Consider the following 18,544-nt stretch of genomic DNA (forward strand, 5'->3'; position numbering starts at 1 on the left):
GAACGCCCCCGTGAGTCTTTCATTCAAACGGGTTATCAGTGTATCTCGTACAGAGCAGACCTCCTGTTGCAGGGAATTTACATTTTGTTCCGTGGTCAACACCGGATCAGACAGTTTACGTAAACCAGTGTGTAAGTGATTGACATCGATAGCCACAGAGTCAATTTTGTGAACCGTTTTGTCTCATGAGTTTTTAATTTTTGCTAGTAAGTCCGCCAGTGACAGAGTCGCATCAGTTCCAGACGCTGCATTTCCGGGTTCGTCAACCAAGGAACCATCCCTCTTCTGGCCTCCAGGGGGAATGGGTTGTGTATAGTTAATGATTTTATTTTGCTGAGTAGGTTTGGGTCCCTTGCCTTTCACCATGGTGGGAGAAGAGTGTAGACCACACCAGAAGGGCCAGATGTGCCATTGAGTAGACTTTTAGCCATCTCCCTTTCTCCAAGGTGGTTCAAGCTGAGTTCTGAGCCGGGACCCCCAGGACCTGTCCACCACAGTAGTCCAAGACAACAAACATCTGTCCACTGGGGCGCAACAATGTCAGGTGTCCCTCTGGATGCGGCTCTCCAGCCTCAGGGCCCCACTGCACCTATAGTCGGGCAAGCGCACCTGGCGGCACTATGTTGCACTATCTTGGCAAATCCCACGCACAACACCACTCTATCCCCAGGGAGGTGAGGGTCCCCAAGTTAGGATTCCAGAACTCTGCTCCCTAGGGGACCCCCCAGCTCCTTACCCGGTACCACTGTACAATAGCTACTCACTCAGACAGGACTTGATGGAAAAAAACTCAGTAAGAGGCGGATCAGCAGGCCTCGGGCCCACAGCTTGTAGATGCGGCAGCAGATATTGTCCTTGACGCTCACATAGTAGATGGCTTTCCACACTTCCTCAGGGCCGTAGTCCATGCTCCCAGCACCAACCAAGCAAGCTGCCCAGTAATGGGGGGCCCTCGCAGCAGACAGGCACACCAGGGCTTGAAAAATCCACTTGTCGAGCAAGATTTATTCAGGATGAGCTATTTTTAGGGACTACTCACCCTTTCTGGTGAGTTGAAAATCCTTTAACTTCAGGGAAGACAAACTGACTTTTGACCTCGGTTTCTGAAAGCAGAGCAAATGTGACAAGATAACAAGATTTAAAGACATCTTTATTGCTCATAAAGTGAAAGAGCAACACAAATGCAATTAAATCTTGTCATCTTGTCACATTTTCTGGATTTCAGAGACAGAGGTCAAAAGTCAGCTTATCTTATTACATTTATTTTTCTTTCTGTGACTTAAGTTAGTGGATTTTGTGAAGTGAACTGTGTGACAATGGAGCAGTGCAAAACATTTTAAATGAAAGGCTGTAAGATGCCAGGCTCTTCTAACACAACACTGAAATAGCTAAGTGAACTGTTCAAACATTTCAAATATATTTCACTTGTTATGAAGAACCATTTTGGTAACTGTGGTAAAAAAAAATTTTTTATAGGATCAAAAAAAATTAGAGCACTTTACTTGGTGATATGCAAATTTTAAATATTTTTGCTCAAACCCAATTTCCAAAAAATGTTTATGTGCCATCATTAAAACTACATGTTAGTTGGTAGGTTTTGTGGCCATCTCAATAGAAAATATGCTAACCTTAAATGACAATGCACTACCACATCATGCTTTGGTAATATATTTATGTAAAGTGAGTTTTTAAACATGAACTGGGAATTATTACTGCTCCTGCCCAGATGACACTGTTATTAGTGAACTAAGAGGCAAGCCAGGAATCATGTGTACCCTATATATGGGCTAGATTCTGGTTATACAAGGAGCAAACATTTAGTCAAATAAATAAGAGATTTTTTGTATAGCAGAAATAGTGAACTTGCATAATTGAAGGTGCTCTCTTATGTGATAATAAAGAAAAAGGCGGCTGAATATGACTTTGCCTAGGATCACACAATTTGAGACCAGTTCAAGGGTCAAGCATGAACATTACAGTTAGGTTGAGTAGATTATTAAAGTTACTAGACCTGCAGGTCTAGTAACATTTTTATGATTTTCGAGCCTAGGTGTCACACAGACCCTCTGGCCCTGCAGACCACACCCACCCACCCATGTACCCGATGCACCCCACGTCTCTTCTTGGTGCTCAAGACTCTCCGCAGGGGCCACCACAAACCACAATGTACCCTTTCTACTGATGGTCCAGCGCAGTGGAGGGTCCAGCACTGGCACGCCCCACCCCCGCACATCTGCTTTGTGAGGTCACCAAGAACCCATGCAGGCATCCAAGGATCCAGTCCCCTCGCAGTCTTGAGTCTCTGAAGTGACCCAGGAAGGGGGCATCTATTCTTTACATGACCAAGGAACTCTTGAGGGGCCTGCACAATCCCCAAAAGCAATGGCCAGCCCTGTAGCTATGAGCCACGTCCAGCCTCAGATCCGTGGTGCGCAGCCCCCAAGGATCAAAGAAGGCACAGAGGGGTGCAGGCCCTCAGCTGTCCCCAACAAAATCTATGGCATATCAAAAGGAGGCCACTGATCTCTTTACAGGGTCCTCCGACAGCCTCCGGTCACAGACCACCTTCGAGTGGGACCCGCTCACATGAGTGATGCACCTCTAGCAGGCCTAGGCCCCGCACCCGGCTGCCTGGTCACAATTGGGCAGCCGCGCCACTGAGGGCCTGCCAATATGTTGGTAACTGATGGATACAAAATGGCCAGGTTAATCATTGTACTTCACCATATGACCAGTTGTTAGCGTTTTTAAAGGATACCAGGGGAACTCACTAATAAAAGAAATATTTAAGCATACCCCTGGGTATTTTAACTATACTTGCCTCAACAGGACCTGAGTATTTATCCTCAAACAAGATTTATAAAAACTCCCAGGGCATTTTTCTCCCTTGGTTGAGTACGCTGGAGTGGCATTGTTCCTACCCCAGTGGAAGAGGTCGCTAATGAGGAAGTATGCCGTGATACATTAAGGGTGAGACAACCTCTCAAATATCTTTTGATGACTCTGGTGTATACTTTAATTGCAGATTCCCCACATTTGAATACTCCCCAGGTGCCACAAAGGAACCAAAAAAAAATGTTCCCACAGCTATGCTCCTGCACGCCGTAAGGTGATTTCGTGCGGCTCTCCGCTGACTCCACACCGCCTGGAGATGACTTAATGGAGCCGCATATAAGCTCCACCCCTGCATGCTGATGTCATTTTCTTATCTTTTCTCCTGCATGAACATTGTTGGTAGCAGAGTGCGGAGTACTAACCTGGAATCTTTTCAGATGTTAATAAGAGGCTAGTCCACAGAACAGAAAGGTGGGAGGGCACACAGGAATCTACACATAATGTACATACCAGAAAGGGTATTACCCTTGTTATTCCGATACTTGTAACTAGCCACTTTCACAAGGTCCTCTTTTGAGCTACCTGCCATTGCTTTGCTCTAGATAACCCCACAAAAAGTTGTTTGTCCGCTCAATAGTGCTTGGTACAATGAATGTAGAAGTTCAAACGCCCATTTGAGGGTCTGATAAAGCTCTCCACTCATTGAAGGGTTAGTGGGAGCAAAGAATGCTGGCCGAAGGATGGTTTTGCTCCATGCGAAAGGGAGTCATGACTTTCAATAAGAAGGCCACAAGATTTCTAAGCACCAATCTGTGTGGGGGAAAAAGGTGATGTAGGGCATTTGCACTGAAATTGACTGAAGTTCACTTACACATCTATCTGCAATGAGAAAGACCGTTTTTAAGGCCAATTGACAAATCTTGCACCTATGCATCAAGCTTGAAGCGTGAACACACAAAAAATGATATGATCAAGTTCATGTCCTGCTCCGGAATCACAACTGTTTAAAAGGGAATATGTATGTCAAACGTTTAATAAATCTGATCACAACAAGTGATTAAGCAAGGATGGTAAGTCCAGCAAAGAATGAAAAGCTAAAAGGGCAGACATATAACCTCTAATAAAGCCCTCTGCAAAGGTTTGCAGGACCATAGATATACCAAACAAAAGCACGTCTGACAGCTTTACTTGTAAAGGGTCAGTCTTGTGACAGCAACCTCAGGCTACAAAGTTATGCTAGCACCCAAAATATGGGGATTTCATGGAAGGACGCTTGGCAGCAAGGATGGCCTCCATCATTTCAGGTGGCAAATCGAAAGCAGTCAATTGCCAGCGCTCAATCTCCATGCATGTATGTGAGGATTGTGTAGATTTGGGTGCGAGACCCTGCCTTGTTGCAGTGATAGGATGTCCTCGCAAAACGTTTGGAGTAACCATGATGACTTGGGCTGGTCTTTCCTGGTCTTTTTCAGAACTCGGAGCAGAATAGATAGGTACAGTAAAGAATACAGGAGTCCTGTGGTCCATTCCAGTCGGAATGCATCTCCTAGCGAGTGGTCCTGCTGAAACTCCAGTGCTCAAAACTTTCAACAGCATGTGTTTTTATTTTATCAGTGGCAAAAAAATGGAAGACTCCCTGCACCATCCCGGGATGTAAATGCAACTCGTGATCTGCCAGAAGCCACCTGCTCAGTTTGTCCACACTGACATTTAGGGACCCTCCTAGGTGGATTGCGATCAAGAAAATGCACGGATGCCCCAGCCACCTACAGAGGCACTGAGCCTCTTTGCACTGGGCCCCAACCCACCAGCTTGTTGCAGTAGCACATAGAACAGGTGCTGTCTCTGAGAATCTGCACCAGCCTTCCCTTGGTGCACTACAGTAAGCCCTTAAGACCCAGTTGAAAGGCCTGAAACTCCATCAATCGTGGTGGAGCCAGCCCTCTGCCAGGACCTGAGTCCCTTGATCTCCATGTCCCCCAGGTGACATTCACTGCCCAGGAAGGACACTTTAGGCACCACCATCAGTGCAGGGTGAGAAACGGAGGCAAGGTCTACAAGTATACCAACTGCTTTTGTAAAGCCACCTCAGCAAATCTCCAGCCTTCTCCTTCGAAACCTAGATGGCAATGGCCAGATTGCCTTGATGCTGGGCCCATTCGATCATCAAATTGCATTACGGAGCACACATGCCGCCTGGGATAGCGGATGAGGAGGAGGCATCAGAGTTGCTCTCACTGTGATCCAGGACTTAGCTTGAAACATCGGGTTCATAGCCTAATGCCCAGGAGTTGTTGCGGCTGAGGGAAGCCCAGTGTATCTAGGATTGCCCCAATAAGTGTAAGACACTGCGGAGTAGTCAGGTGGAACTTCAGCTCATTGAAAGTGAACCCCAAGGAACTCAAGAGGTCCACAGTTGTCCGGAGAAGTACATGACTGCCATCACTTTCACCAACACCTGAGACTCGCAGATGAGTAGAAGTTTGTACCAGGGTTTGTACGGGCCCGGTTCCCCACGGGACAGAGGGTGTTAGGAGAGGACATGCCAAAAATAACTAAACTAGTGGCCCCTGTGTCTGAAGGTTCGCCAGAGGGAGACCGAAACACTTCAAAATGTTGCATCGACCTCCTTGAAGTCCTCAATCTCCTGCAGGGGTCAACAACATGCCCGGGAAATTCAGGCCACACTGGGACAACCTGAGTAACCCATTTCAAAGCTGGAGTTGCCAAAAGTGGGAGACTGAGAAAGTGATGCCTCATCATCTTCTCTTTAGAGGGAGAGTGGCAAGAAGAGGTAAAGTTGCGCTTCACTTTTTTATGCTCGTGCCTAGAATTTGATGCGGAGGACCTAAAGCATGAAGTTGAGCAGTCACAGGAACGGTCTCAGGATAGGTTCCACAACTTAAGGGCAGGAGCTATGCAAATTCTTCGTGTTTGGCGACATACAGTGTTGTCTTCTGATCTTGTATTGCCTTTAGGGGCATCAGGGTGGAACTATTGCATGACTTAGAGTTGTGGCCAAAGCTCAGACCTCAAAGAAACATCTTGTGGAGGTACAAGACCAACATGGGGTTACTGTAGTTGTGGCATGGATTCAAACATGTCCTACTGAGAATTGTTCCTTAGCACAATGGTGAAATCGATTAAAAGTCATAGGAAAAATGTCAAAGTTAGGAGCGGTACTCTGGGTCCAAATTAGAAGGTGCAGAAAGAAAAGAACTGATGTCAGCGTACAGAGGGGGTGCTTATATGCGGCTCCCCTCGGTTACTTCTGATCCAATGCGGTCAGTGCAGTACCGCACAACGCCAAAAGTATTTTAAGGTGAAGAATACCCGCTCAGGAGTATAAATCAGAAAATAGTTTCTGTACCTCCCATCTGTTATATGAATAATTAGGCCTCGGGTAATAACACCACCATTTTACATGCAATTGTTTAAAAGTTGACGTCTTTCTTGAACGTTGACACTTAAAACGCATTTGCTTGCATGCCTGTATGGAATAATATTCTCTAAAATGGTATTCCTTACATTTAAATTTCTTTGTAGGCATATTATCAGAGCCTTGAACATTCTGTACGAGGGCCAAGTTCATTGCGCAAAATTATGTTGTTTGTTATTGAACGCTCAGCGACAGCTCTGCATAGATAGAATCAATAATGGCGTCCTGACTGGGGCTTCAGCATGGTAACATGGAGGAAGTTTATTATATAAACAACATCGCTCCTTTGTTTGGACAGAGGAGCATTTAGCGGACACTGTTGAGGTCAGCTGAATCCTGGTTACCTCCTAAGAAGGATGATGTCCAGCACTTCACCAAGAAGGGCTCCCCACAGGTAACTGGGAAATTAGATCACCCTACAGGATTCTGGCAAAAATCACACACCCTAGACATGCTAGAATAAGGAGCGCTAGGTAGGAGAATAACTAGAATTATATGCAAGCATATAATCCATGTAACAGCACAATGGTTGAACTGTTCATTTTCTTTACCATTCTTGTGATGCTGATTACCCTGTTTATTTCCTTCTATTAATCACTGCAATGTATGTATTTTACACAAGAAATTTCTTTCAATAAATGTTTGAAAGGCCAATTTGAGTGTTTCTTGTGTTTTCTTTTGGGCATGCAGGAGTTATTATACGAAAGGGTTTAGATTTCTTTGGGGAGTCAGAGTTGTCATGTCCTGAGGTTGCAAATACCACCGGTTACCTTATCAGGTTAGGGGTATAGGTGGTGCACTGTGAGCTAGCCAGGGTCAAGGCCAACATATCCAGATGGCATGCGTTGACTCCGTCTGGCATAGATTTTACGTTTATGTTGCACAAAAACACAGTCCTACTGAGAGAGTATGAACCATATGACATGGCGCCACCAACGCTCTAACTTGGGTACTTATTTAATGGGTCTCCCGAGTAGTTTTCTTTTGTGTGTCCAAAGACCCTACTCGCCAATTAACTGGAGTATTCTCTGGTGTTAGGAAAAAATCCTCCTCAGCTAAGTAGGAAACCTACATTTCTGGCTGTAGATTGTTCAAACTTGAACCTTTAAAAGCATCACTCCACAGGGGTACCCACTCTGAATTCCAAATATTCCAATGGCTAATCCAAGACTGGTTGCTCTACCAATAAATTGTATACAAGCACTAACTCAAATCCTGTTACAACATGGTCTCACCCAGACAGGTGGGGCCGCTATCTTCACAAGAGAGGTCTACAAAGCATATAGAACAGGTATGCTATTCATGGATCACCTTCCGAGCAGCAAATGCCAACATAGGGAATTCTCACACATACACTGAAGTAGCAGTACCAAACAAATATAGAGCATATGTGGATTTAGCAATCCCATAGATTTATCAGAAACACAATTGGTTCCTAGGCGACCTCCCACATGCAGTAGAAAATTTCATACTGGGTCCCCTCAGTAATGAGGGGGCAACATGGCCAGCCTTAGCCGGTTATACACCTTCTCAAGACATAGCAAACCTTATATAGCTAGAGCTTGGTATACTATACACAGATTTAGTTACATTCTCTAGACATCTAGTGCAATTTGGTATGCTAACCATACCGGTGATCCCACAAATATCTGTTCAAGCTGCACAACCACAACTTGTTACAGCTGGAATTAGTCCAGTGACCATTAAAGCAATAATGGGTAAGGTTCCCATCAGGCGTGATGAGATTTCATTTTGGATTGCACCAAAAATTAATCAGCTTGAAGCAGTGTTTCTCTATATGCCACCTCCCCAAAAAAACAGAGAATTCTCACAATATGCCTGACATTTGGGATGGTTCCCCCAGTGGAAAACTGCACCACTTGGGGCACAGTCTTTGCTGTAGTCTATAACATAACGCATGGTACACTGTCATTGGCTGTTTTGCCAGAGGTGCATAAACAGAATCAAAGGGAGTACAGGGCATCCCCTGCCCTGAATTTGGGGATGAAACCAATGGGCAATTTTGCTACAGTATTCTCAATCATACTAAGTAATATAAAAGGGGAAGCAGCAGCATTGGCACTGCCCCACTGGCTCACGCAAGTTGTTTCATCAAACCAGGAGTGCAAACTACTTAAGATTATTGCAGAAATCTATAAATCCATAGGTAGAGATAATTTGGGAGCCAGACCTAATAAACCACAATTTAAGGGTAAATCTAAAATGGATAATTTGAAGCAGGCACCAGAGTCTTCTAAAAAAAAATGGCAGAGCAATAAGAAACAAAGAAAAGACTAAAACACGTTTCGGATTGCCTCAATAGGAGTCCTCTGAAAAGTGCTATAACTTGCGAAACCATGATATCATTAAACAGCCGTATAGGCATCAGGATACCGATACACGTCCTTTTCGTTCCTTTCAGGAATCATCCAAAAAACGCTCGGAGAGAGTAGGGCGATAAGAGCGCAGATCAGAGGAGCACATGCAGCTGAAGGACTCACAACGCTCTTCTGCCTTCATAATAAAAAAAGAAGAAAAACATACCCAGTCAAAGCCTAAACTTAAAAAGAGGAAGGGGGCTGGAATTAAAGTTAAACATGCCACGAATACTGAAGCTTTGCTTCTGAACAGGGTGTGGGCTCTGACCATGCTGAAAAGCGCAGTGTCCCAAGTCAATTATATGCATTACAACTCCAGATGGAGGGCGATATACCATGTACTATCAACGTTCTCTTTTGGGAGAACTTGCTATTCAACTATGACATTCTCTATAAAAGGAGTGGCCACCTGAGTTTGTTAGAGATTGCCCACTAGAAGAAACAGTACTATTACCAGCTTTTTCAGACCTTCTCACTTTGCCACTGGTTTCAAACTAGCCTGGCTGATGAGAGCAGTTAGCCTGAAACCAGTCCCAGGATGCTTGTTTCCAGTTTAGGGAAGACAAGGCTTGGAAGTTCGGGCTGGACTGTTCCCATGAGGCACAGGGTCAAGACTGATTTGCATATAGCTGTGTCTGAACTGGGGTGGCAAAGTGAGCTACAGAACGAGAATGGATTTAACCCAGATCTGTGACTGGGAGTGAGCGTCTGAAGAGTTTCAGCGCTCTGTCCATCATCTCCTTGTGTTTGCCAAGTCGATTATATACATTACAACTCCAGATGGAGGGGGATATACCACGTACTATCAACGTTCTCTTTTGGGAGAACTTGCCATTCAACTATGACATTCTCTTGGCTATAAAAGATTGGCCACCTGAGTTTGTTAGAGGTTGCCCACTAGAAGAAACAGGTAATATTACCAGTTTTTTCCAACCTGGTTTCAGAATCAGTAAGACACAAACACCAAGGAGTGGGCTTAAGCACATACCCGGCGTTATACCGCAAATACATGGGTTGGTATAAAGCTTATCCCAACCCACATTCCCTTTAACACATCATACCCATGAGGTCAAACCCACAACTACAATACCCAATAAAACATGAGGCCAAAATAAAAGTTATAGAGATACTCTTGAATATCAGGCTGTAATAGAAAGTTGCACCTCACCAATGAATAATCCTGTTACCAGTAATGAAACCAGATCATTCATATCGATTGGTCTTAGACTATAGACAACTGGAGTACATAGCTGGATACTTTGCGGAAGGCAACAAAGCTCCCAATTGAGCGAACAGTCAAACACTGCCTGCTGAGTGTGCCACTGATCCCAAAGGCCACAACCTGCATGCAGCACAAATTCAACATGCTGGGGCTGGGATTGGCGAAACGTACACTGGCTATCCACTGAAAGCTAGCAACAGCCCCTCTCCAGGAGAAATGGAGGGCGGACCTCTGCAAATCGGGGGTAGCGGAAGAAAGCCGTCTACTCGTGGTCCCTACAGACGAGAACGCTGACAGAGACTTGGGGATTTATTATGCTGGAGAGTACATAGGGACAGACCACACTGGAGGGAGCGACACTGAACGATCACGGAATGGAACTCCAACACCCACACAGAGGGGACCCCGGTGGGCTCCCCCCCTCCCATAGCTCCATAATGACCACAACTTCAGGCCCTCCCCCACTGAGGAAACATTTTTTGGCCCACAACATGCATCCAGGTGCCGGCCCCTAGCTAGCTCACATGCCGCTGCCTCAGAGACCTCATGGATTAACCATGACTCTTATACTAATCTACTCTTCACTTATGCCCCCATTGCATCATTCTCAACCCACCCAGATGCACCTTGACTGGGAACAGGGGTTAAGGGACCCAGCAACACGTGAAAACCTCTCTCTAAACACGCTCAAAGACACAAACGTATAATGAGAGGGAGGATTCTGTAACCGCCAGATGCGGTCAATAGCACCAATAGGTTTAAATGTTTTGTTTGGTAAACCAAAAACAAAAAAAGGAGTAACATGACGGGAGGGTGGCATCTACACACGGATCCCTCCTGCAGTAGCTCAGAAGTGGCTACAGGTTGGGCAATGTGACCAGAAGCTCGCCCGCTGGGTTTATCATAAATGTTGTACCTAAGATGGGGTCTAGGTGAGTACAACACGATCTGCTTATGCAAGAAGCCTGCAAATTGCCACTGTGTTATAAGAACTGTACCAAGGGTCCCCTAGTAGGGTCATCACACAGCTACCGATGTTATGAAGCAATGTATGTACGATAAGCCGAATTTCTTACTGCCCATATATATATATATTTTTTAAAGCATTTGTTGTACACACTAAGGCAAGAAAATGTCATGTACTCAAAGACGGTATCCAGACCAATTGTTTGTATAAAAAGTCATTTTGTTGTTTTATTCCAGAACCAAGATTTACATAGTAGTAAATAAGTTATACTTTACGAACTACAGTGCGCACTGGTTTTGCAGGAACATTCAGATTACTTTTTCAGGCAATGAAATGGTTGGTAAGTTGTTCAAAACACTTGAAATTTCTTTCAGATTACTTTGTAGTTACTTTTTTAGTTTGGCATGAAACAAACTAATAACACAGTCTAAGCTTAACAGGTCATCAGTAAGCAGGTTAACTCTGTTAAAGGTACTAAGTTACTTTTGTGGCTGTAAAAGACAGTACAACACTTGAAAGATTTTTCAAAGAAAACCCAGAGCCAGAAGACTGGACAAAGAGAACCAACGACTGGAGGATGAAATTGAAGAGTTGCTGGACACCAGGACACCGTGGTCAGGCACCTCAGGACTCAGGGGCTGCGGGTGCAGGGATGTCTTTACGTGTCCGGTTCTCACCGGTTGCGGTCGGGGGACCCTTCAGGATGAGGCTGCAGGTGTCGAGGAGAAGGTCGGTGGAAGTCGTCCAATGCAGGATCATAGGTCAGGATCGCTGAGGGGACCTTGCTGGGGTGTTGGGCCACTCGGTCACCGGCTGTGGACATCAGCTGCAGAGTGGTGAGGACTCGAAGTGAGGACTCGCGGATCCGGCAGGATCCGGAGTTGTGGCTTGGCTTGCTGTTGGACAAATCCGGCGTACACAGGAGATCAGAGTTCTTTGGGAAGGCAGGAATGGTCCCTGGGGTTCTTGGGGACTGCTGGCTGCAGGACATGCCGGTATCGGCTTACAGGTGTTCCGAACAAGGAGGTAGGCTAGTAGGACTGGGACCAAAGCAGCTGTCGTCCTCTTCTTCTGCAGCACAGCTCATCTGTCTTTCTTCTTACTGTGACATCGAATCTAAAGAGGCAAGGTTCGGGGTGCTCTAAATACTTGATTTAGGGGCAGTACAGACGTGTGCAGGTTGGGACCAATGCGTCACTTCCCTGGGGTGTCTACACGCCCTAGTATGCCCCCTCCAGGGGAGAGGGGCATAGGCCTCTTCCTGATTAGAGGAGCACCACCATCTTCAAGATGGCGTGGACTGAGAGCTGGTCTTCACTTTGCCTCCCCATCTAAAGGGTGGGGTTGGCAAAGAAGTGCACACCTCCCTTCCTGGCTAGGTTTTCCCAGACGGTTATTGCATCCAAAATGTGGGTCAAAACCGAACGGAGCCAGTTGCTGCTAGCGGCAAAAGGCTGGATGCAGCTAAAGAAGGTGGTGGGCCTCTGAAGCTCCCTCTTCAATGACCCTGCCCATCCTGGGGAAGGAGGCATGACACCTCTCCCCAGGATGTGCTTTGTTTGCAGACCCAGAGAGGAGAGGGCTCTCTACCCAGGGTCCAGAAATCTGTCTGGTGGAAGATGGCTAACAGGAACCACACCAGAGTTGGTCGTTTTTCAGGGGCATCTCCAAGATGCTTTTGGAGTGCACTTTTCATTAATTCCCACACTTCCATCAGTATGGTTTTAATGTGCTGGGAAATTTGAAACAAAACTTCTCAGATTACAGTAAGCCATCATGGAGCTTTGGAGTTCGTGTTAACAACCTCCCAGCCCATGCACTACAAATGGCCCCACTGCACTTACAATGTATGTGAATGGCACAGACACTGTAGGGGCATATTGCTCATGCAGCCTCACCTGGGTATGGTGCACCCTGCCTTAACCCCTTCCACGCTGATGACGAGCTGGGCTCGTCATGAGGTAGCCTCCTCGCACGCTGATGACGAGCCCAGCTCGTCACGTAAAGTGCGCTTTTAAAAATCTCAGCGTACGAGCGGAATTCCGCCCGCACGCATGCGGTTAAGGGCTGTAAGGCCTGCTAGAGGAGTCACTTACCAATGCCACAAGTGGTGTTGGCGGGGCATGGCACACATCTCAGTTTGGTCTGCACCAAAACACGCTGCTTGCAATGGCACGGTGGGGGTGTTAAGGTGAGGGGTCCCCGAGGGTGCCACAATACATGCTGCAGCCCTCAGAGGCCCTCTCTGGTCACAAGGCCCTTGGTACCAGGGTACCTTTTACAAGGAACTTACATATGGCACAGAGGTGTCCTCTGTGCCCCCTACGGCAAGTCATTGTGCCGACTGCGTTTAATGACGTGATGTATCGCATGCGATGTAAGGGTTGTCTCCCGGAAAACAGGCTGTATATGGGGGGGGGGGTTGCTTTAGTGAAAAATCAAACAAAGACTTGGGGGTCTACTGTCCCCAGAGGCCACCAACCCTGTGTTTGCAGACCATTCCCAATGGGTCTCAAATTGCGACCTGCCTCATGAATATTAACGAGGCAGGTCCCTTTCTACCCATTTGAGAATCGCAAAGTGTCTCAGACACTGTTGTACAGTCCATTTTGTGAGTCTCAAATTGCGAGTCGCAAAACGTCGCAATTTGCGACTCGCAAAATGTTATGGTCGTACCTCCCTTAGTTCACTGATAGCTCTGTCATCTGGGCAGAAGCAGTAATAATTACCAGTTCATGTTTAAAAACTCCCTTTTCATATATATTACTAAAACATGGTGTGGTAGTACACTGCCATTTACAGATCGCATATTTTCCATCGAAATGGACACAGAACTTTCCGACTCACATGTAGTTTCGCGCATACATAATGTTTGGAAATTGGGTTTCAGCAAAAATATTTTAAAATTGCACCAAGTGAAGTGTTCTAATTTGTTTTGAGCCTATAAAAATATATTTTTCACAGCAGAATTACAAAAACGTGTCTTCTTAACCAATGAAATATATGTGAACTGTTTGAACAGTTCACTTAGCTATTTCAGTGTTATATTAGAAAACAGCCTGATATGTTACAGCCATTCATTTCACATGCTTTGCACAGTTCACTTTTCAAACTCCTCTAACTTCAGTCACAGAAAAATAAATGTAGAAAGACAAACGGACTTTTGACCTGTCCCTGAAAGCCAGCAAATGTGACAAGATAAGTTTTAAAAGCATCTTTATTGCTCTTTCACTTTGTGAGGCATAAAGATGGATATGCAGCTTTGTGGAAGGTGTAGACAGGCAAGGTGTCTGCGCTTGGAACAGACCCAAAGGTTCCAAATAGGTCCCCCACTCCCTCCTTCATATTTAGAAGTTGATACCATAGGTTCCACATCGGTTTGGCTAAAATGGAGGATACCGGACTTCAACAAGGTAAAGATTGTCAACTACACAATGCGCTGCAACCTGTGGGGACAACAGAATGCCTCTCTGGTCACATATTACCCCAGCACAGCAGAAGGTATCCTGATCAGCGGATTGAAGCCTTACACAAAGTACAAGCTTCCTGTGCGGTCAAATGGAATTGACGTTGACGCGCCCTTTAGCAGCGTTGTGGAGCAGGCCACCCTTCCAGATAAGAAACAGATGAAAACCATAGGCGCTAGAACTAGGAGTGCACGGGGTGCTGCAGCAACCCCAAAATAACATTGCTGGAGTTCACAAGGGCCATCGTCTCTGCACATGAAACTCCAGGTGAACCCAATCAGCTTGTATGCTGTCAGGTAGTGTGGCGACCCCCCCCCCAATGAGCCTAACGGTGTCATCGTGGAGTACATTATCCTGTATGCAGCAAACAGCACCCAGCCCGACCATATGTGGACACAGTTGACCAAAGAAGGAAATATTTAGAGGACAGAGATCTGGGGTCTTGGGAGTGGAACAATGTACTTCTTCACGATGGGAGCAAAGACGTGCTTCGGAACTGGGCCATTCTCGGTTGTGAAAGATGTCCAAACTTTGCCTGCGAAGGCTGCAGAAGTCCTCAACATCCATTCAGGGACTGGCATCTATGCGGGAGTCTGCCTCGGGCTGCTGTGCATCCTCTTTGCATGTGTGGCAGCTTCCGCAACAGCAAGCACAGAGAGAACACAGTGGGCTTGGAACCTCAGCTGTATGGAACCCGATGCTACTGCCACCAGGGAAGGCAGAGCGTGGTGACCCAGGGCTCCAGTTCAAGTTCACACGAGCTGCAATCTCTCATGCCTCCTCGGGCTGAGGAAGTGTGCCTGACACCAAGGGAGATTACAGAGCTGTCCGATGGGCACACACTGATCAGCAGTGGCCATGCAGACGAAGACGTGCTTGTTAAGTTGAAGCCCACATGGAACAGGTCGATTAACCCAAACTGGGTGAAAAACATTACCATATATAGAGAAGCCAAGAGCCCCGCCAGCATCGCCAATGGACTGCTCCTTCCACACACCGACATTGGTAAGAAACCGGCCATGTCAGTGGGGACATTGGATATTGCCCAGAATGAAGTCCAGAAAGCTGGACACCATCAACCGGCCATTTGCAATCATGTGAAAGCTGAAGTTATTGTCCATTCTGAATTCTCTGCCTCTGAGAGGAGTTGTGAATGTGCGCAGGGCAAGTCCGAGAGTGAAGATTTCATCACTGAGGTGGACGAAGTGCAGGCATTCAGTCTGTTAGAAGAGATTCTGCCTCAACCTCCCACCAGGATTCTGGGCACCACTTTGAAAGATCAGAAGAAGCTCACCAAATGCAAGAAGAACTATTCCATGTAGACAAAGATATTGAAAAATTGGAAGTCGCTATAGCACCTAAGCTTGCCAATGGCTTCCACAGGAATGGTGGGCATATCAGCCCTCTGTGCAACAGAGACGGACTTCCTCAAGGAAGGCACAGGGATCTTACATCTGGATACGAGTTGCCTCAAGGGAAGTCGAGTAGTGTTGCAGGTAGAAATTAACTACATGGAAGATAGAGGGAGCTCAGAGGCAGACAAACAGCCTTTTCTTTGTTCAGGTCTGCAAGATACCTCACTGTGCAATAACTCGCTGTCATGCAATTCAACCTCAGCATCTGAGAAGACGTTCCTAACCCCAGCCAACTCAAACTTTGATCATGCGGTTAGCTTCTAGATATAAACAAGACAACATGTCCTACCGTGATAGCTATTAAAAACCACATTACAGGGGTCAGATACAGTCAGGAGATTAGGGCTTGCATGATAGCTCTGTGGGTAAAAGCCAACGTCAGAGAATTTTGTTTCTCTGCTGGCCAGAGTTTCAAATGCAAGTGGCTCTGATTGTATTCCTTTTGGGGCCAATAAAATTAGTACCAAAGGGTTTTTAAAACAAATAAAAAAATCTTTTTATCTCGTCACATTTGCTGGCTTTCAGAGACAGAGGTCACAAGTCAGTTTGTCTTCCACAGAAGTTGGAGGATTTTCTGGCGAGTAGTCCCTAAAAATAGCTCGTCTTGAATTAATCTTGCTTGTCAATGGGAGTAGGCGAGTGGATTTTTAGAGCCCTAAGGAGACACAGTAACAATTGCATATAAATCGCATTTATACACAGATGCAGAATTGTGTTATGCACTGATAAAAAAAATACTGATGGCAGGACAAACAGTTGTAGAGAAAGAGATCATTGGCTCAGGGAAAAAGAATAAATGTTGTGACCTCTATTCCAGCCTTAGATGCGGCTGTCACAAAGACCAGCATTCCTAATGCGAATGCTTTCCATCCAAGATGGATACAGAGGGCCAAATCAATCTCAGCAACAGACTATTATGTTTTTGAGTCTACACTACAAACACAAGCATACCTACAATAGTGAAACAAATATCCTCTGCCCATTGAAATAATGCCACTGGATCAGTATGATTTTATAATCTACACTGATGGTTATGCCCAGCCTGCAGTAGGGACAAAACACCAATACTCTCCAGCTTGCACAGCAGTTAAGGGTAAAATGAGGAGTGGAGAATTCCAACCTCACAAAACATTCACGCAGTCACCTGGTGATTGTAATACACAGCTGGCTGAACTCTAATTCTAGTACTTGAGATTACAGATCCTGAGTTCCCTACACTTAAAGTGTGTGATTTGTATTATTGTGTCCAGCCTTACAATGAATATTCACACTACTGTAACAAGAATGGATTCAGAGACCCTAAAGGGTACACGATCAAGCATAATGTGATTTGGGGACAAGCTGCTAAACTTAAAGCAAGTTTGCCATGGACTCATGTAATTCACACACTGAGCCACCAACGTGTAGGAATACACGCTGCAGGGAAATCATTGGCTGATGAAGCAGCAAAAGCTACAGTGAAAGCTGCTGCAGTAACTCTTTCTAGCACAAGAATAGATGGAGACATTATGAAGGCTGTCACAGCTTTGCGCAGTGGCACTACCTTACCAAATGGTTTTAAAACAAAATACTTCTACCAGTTAAGAGAGCAAAATATTCCATTTGCTCATCTTCCCGGAGTGGGGGATAGAGTAAAAACTAATTCAGAGAATTGCATGTTAGGATTAATTCTAGCAACACATGAGGGTCTAGCATCTGCTCACACAGGGGTGGCGGCTAAAATTTAACTATTGCAGCAACGCAATTGTTGGCCAGGTCTTTACAAACAGGCTAAAGACTATGTCCTTAAATGTGACATTTGCCAGCAAGTAAAAGTTTCCATTACAGCTCGTCCACCGCAGACACCTTTATTGATCCCAAACAAGCTTCTGGTTTGTGTTTATTTGGACCATTGCGGACCGTTACACTCAGATCGGTCTTATAAATACATCATGTTAGCAGTGGATCCCTGCTCTCGATTCTTACGGGTATGGCCACACTGATCGCCTGACGCTCAAACTGTTATACTGGACTTGCAAGTCTTCATCAGCACATATGCAGTAGCCGCATTCCATTTGGAACGGAATCCAAAGTTTGCCTCTACGGCTTACAGAGACAGCATGGGAACATTGGGTTTGACTGTGCATTTTTGCTCCCCAAATCACCACGGGGGAAATGTGGCAGTAGGGATGAAAACACATGACTTAAAGCAGTCTTTAACAGCTAGAGTATTAGGTTCAGGTCACAGTGAGGTCCACCACCTGTATGGGGTACAGAGTACCTTAAACACTTTGCCAAGATGATCCTTGGGTTGTCGGACTAACTGTGAGGTCCTGTTCGGGTTTAAGATTTGGGTTCCAGACCTTGACAGCCCCTGGGCAATGGCAGCGGAAAGCCTTGTGATATCAGTGAAAGTTTGGATGTTTTACAGGAACTGTACGATTTCAGAGACGGTCAGAGCAAAGTCTAACAGAAATGTTCTACCACTGGTGAACAGAAGGCAAAACCCGCAGCTCCTGATTGAATTCCTAGGATTGGTGATCTAGTGTGGGAGAAAATAGTGGACAAGGAGGAGTTTGGGCCATGTTACAGAGCGCATGCGCCTGTCCGGACTGTTGAAGGTACCAGAACTGTACTTTTACAGCCTCTTGCTTGAAGCAAATACAAGAGATTTGCATCTATTGAGCTCATCAAACCACATCATGTGGCTTGTTCTACATAAAAGGCCGCAAAGAATCCTGTGTAGATACCTGCCTCCTCTCACTACCTTACAGGACATCCCGTTACAAGCTTTAACTAACAATTAAGTTGCTTCCCCCCAGCTGGGAACAGCTAACACTGA

The 18,544-nt window shown here is 45.8% G+C and overlaps 1 protein-coding gene and 1 pseudogene across 2 annotated transcripts in view; one reads left to right on the plus strand and one right to left on the minus strand.

Annotated features, from left to right (window-relative positions):
* Nucleotides 1–18,544, minus strand: part of LOC144786252 (meiosis-specific coiled-coil domain-containing protein MEIOC-like) — a 262,476-nt gene that overhangs the window by 176,504 nt on the left and 67,428 nt on the right. The gene's annotated exons all lie outside the window — the stretch shown is intronic.
* LOC144785224 (immunoglobulin superfamily DCC subclass member 4-like) lies at nt 11,831–17,450 on the plus strand (annotated as a pseudogene).

Source organism: Lissotriton helveticus, chromosome 10 (genome assembly GCF_964261635.1).
Source record: "Lissotriton helveticus chromosome 10, aLisHel1.1, whole genome shotgun sequence".
NCBI classification, from domain to species: Eukaryota; Metazoa; Chordata; class Amphibia; order Caudata; family Salamandridae; genus Lissotriton; species Lissotriton helveticus.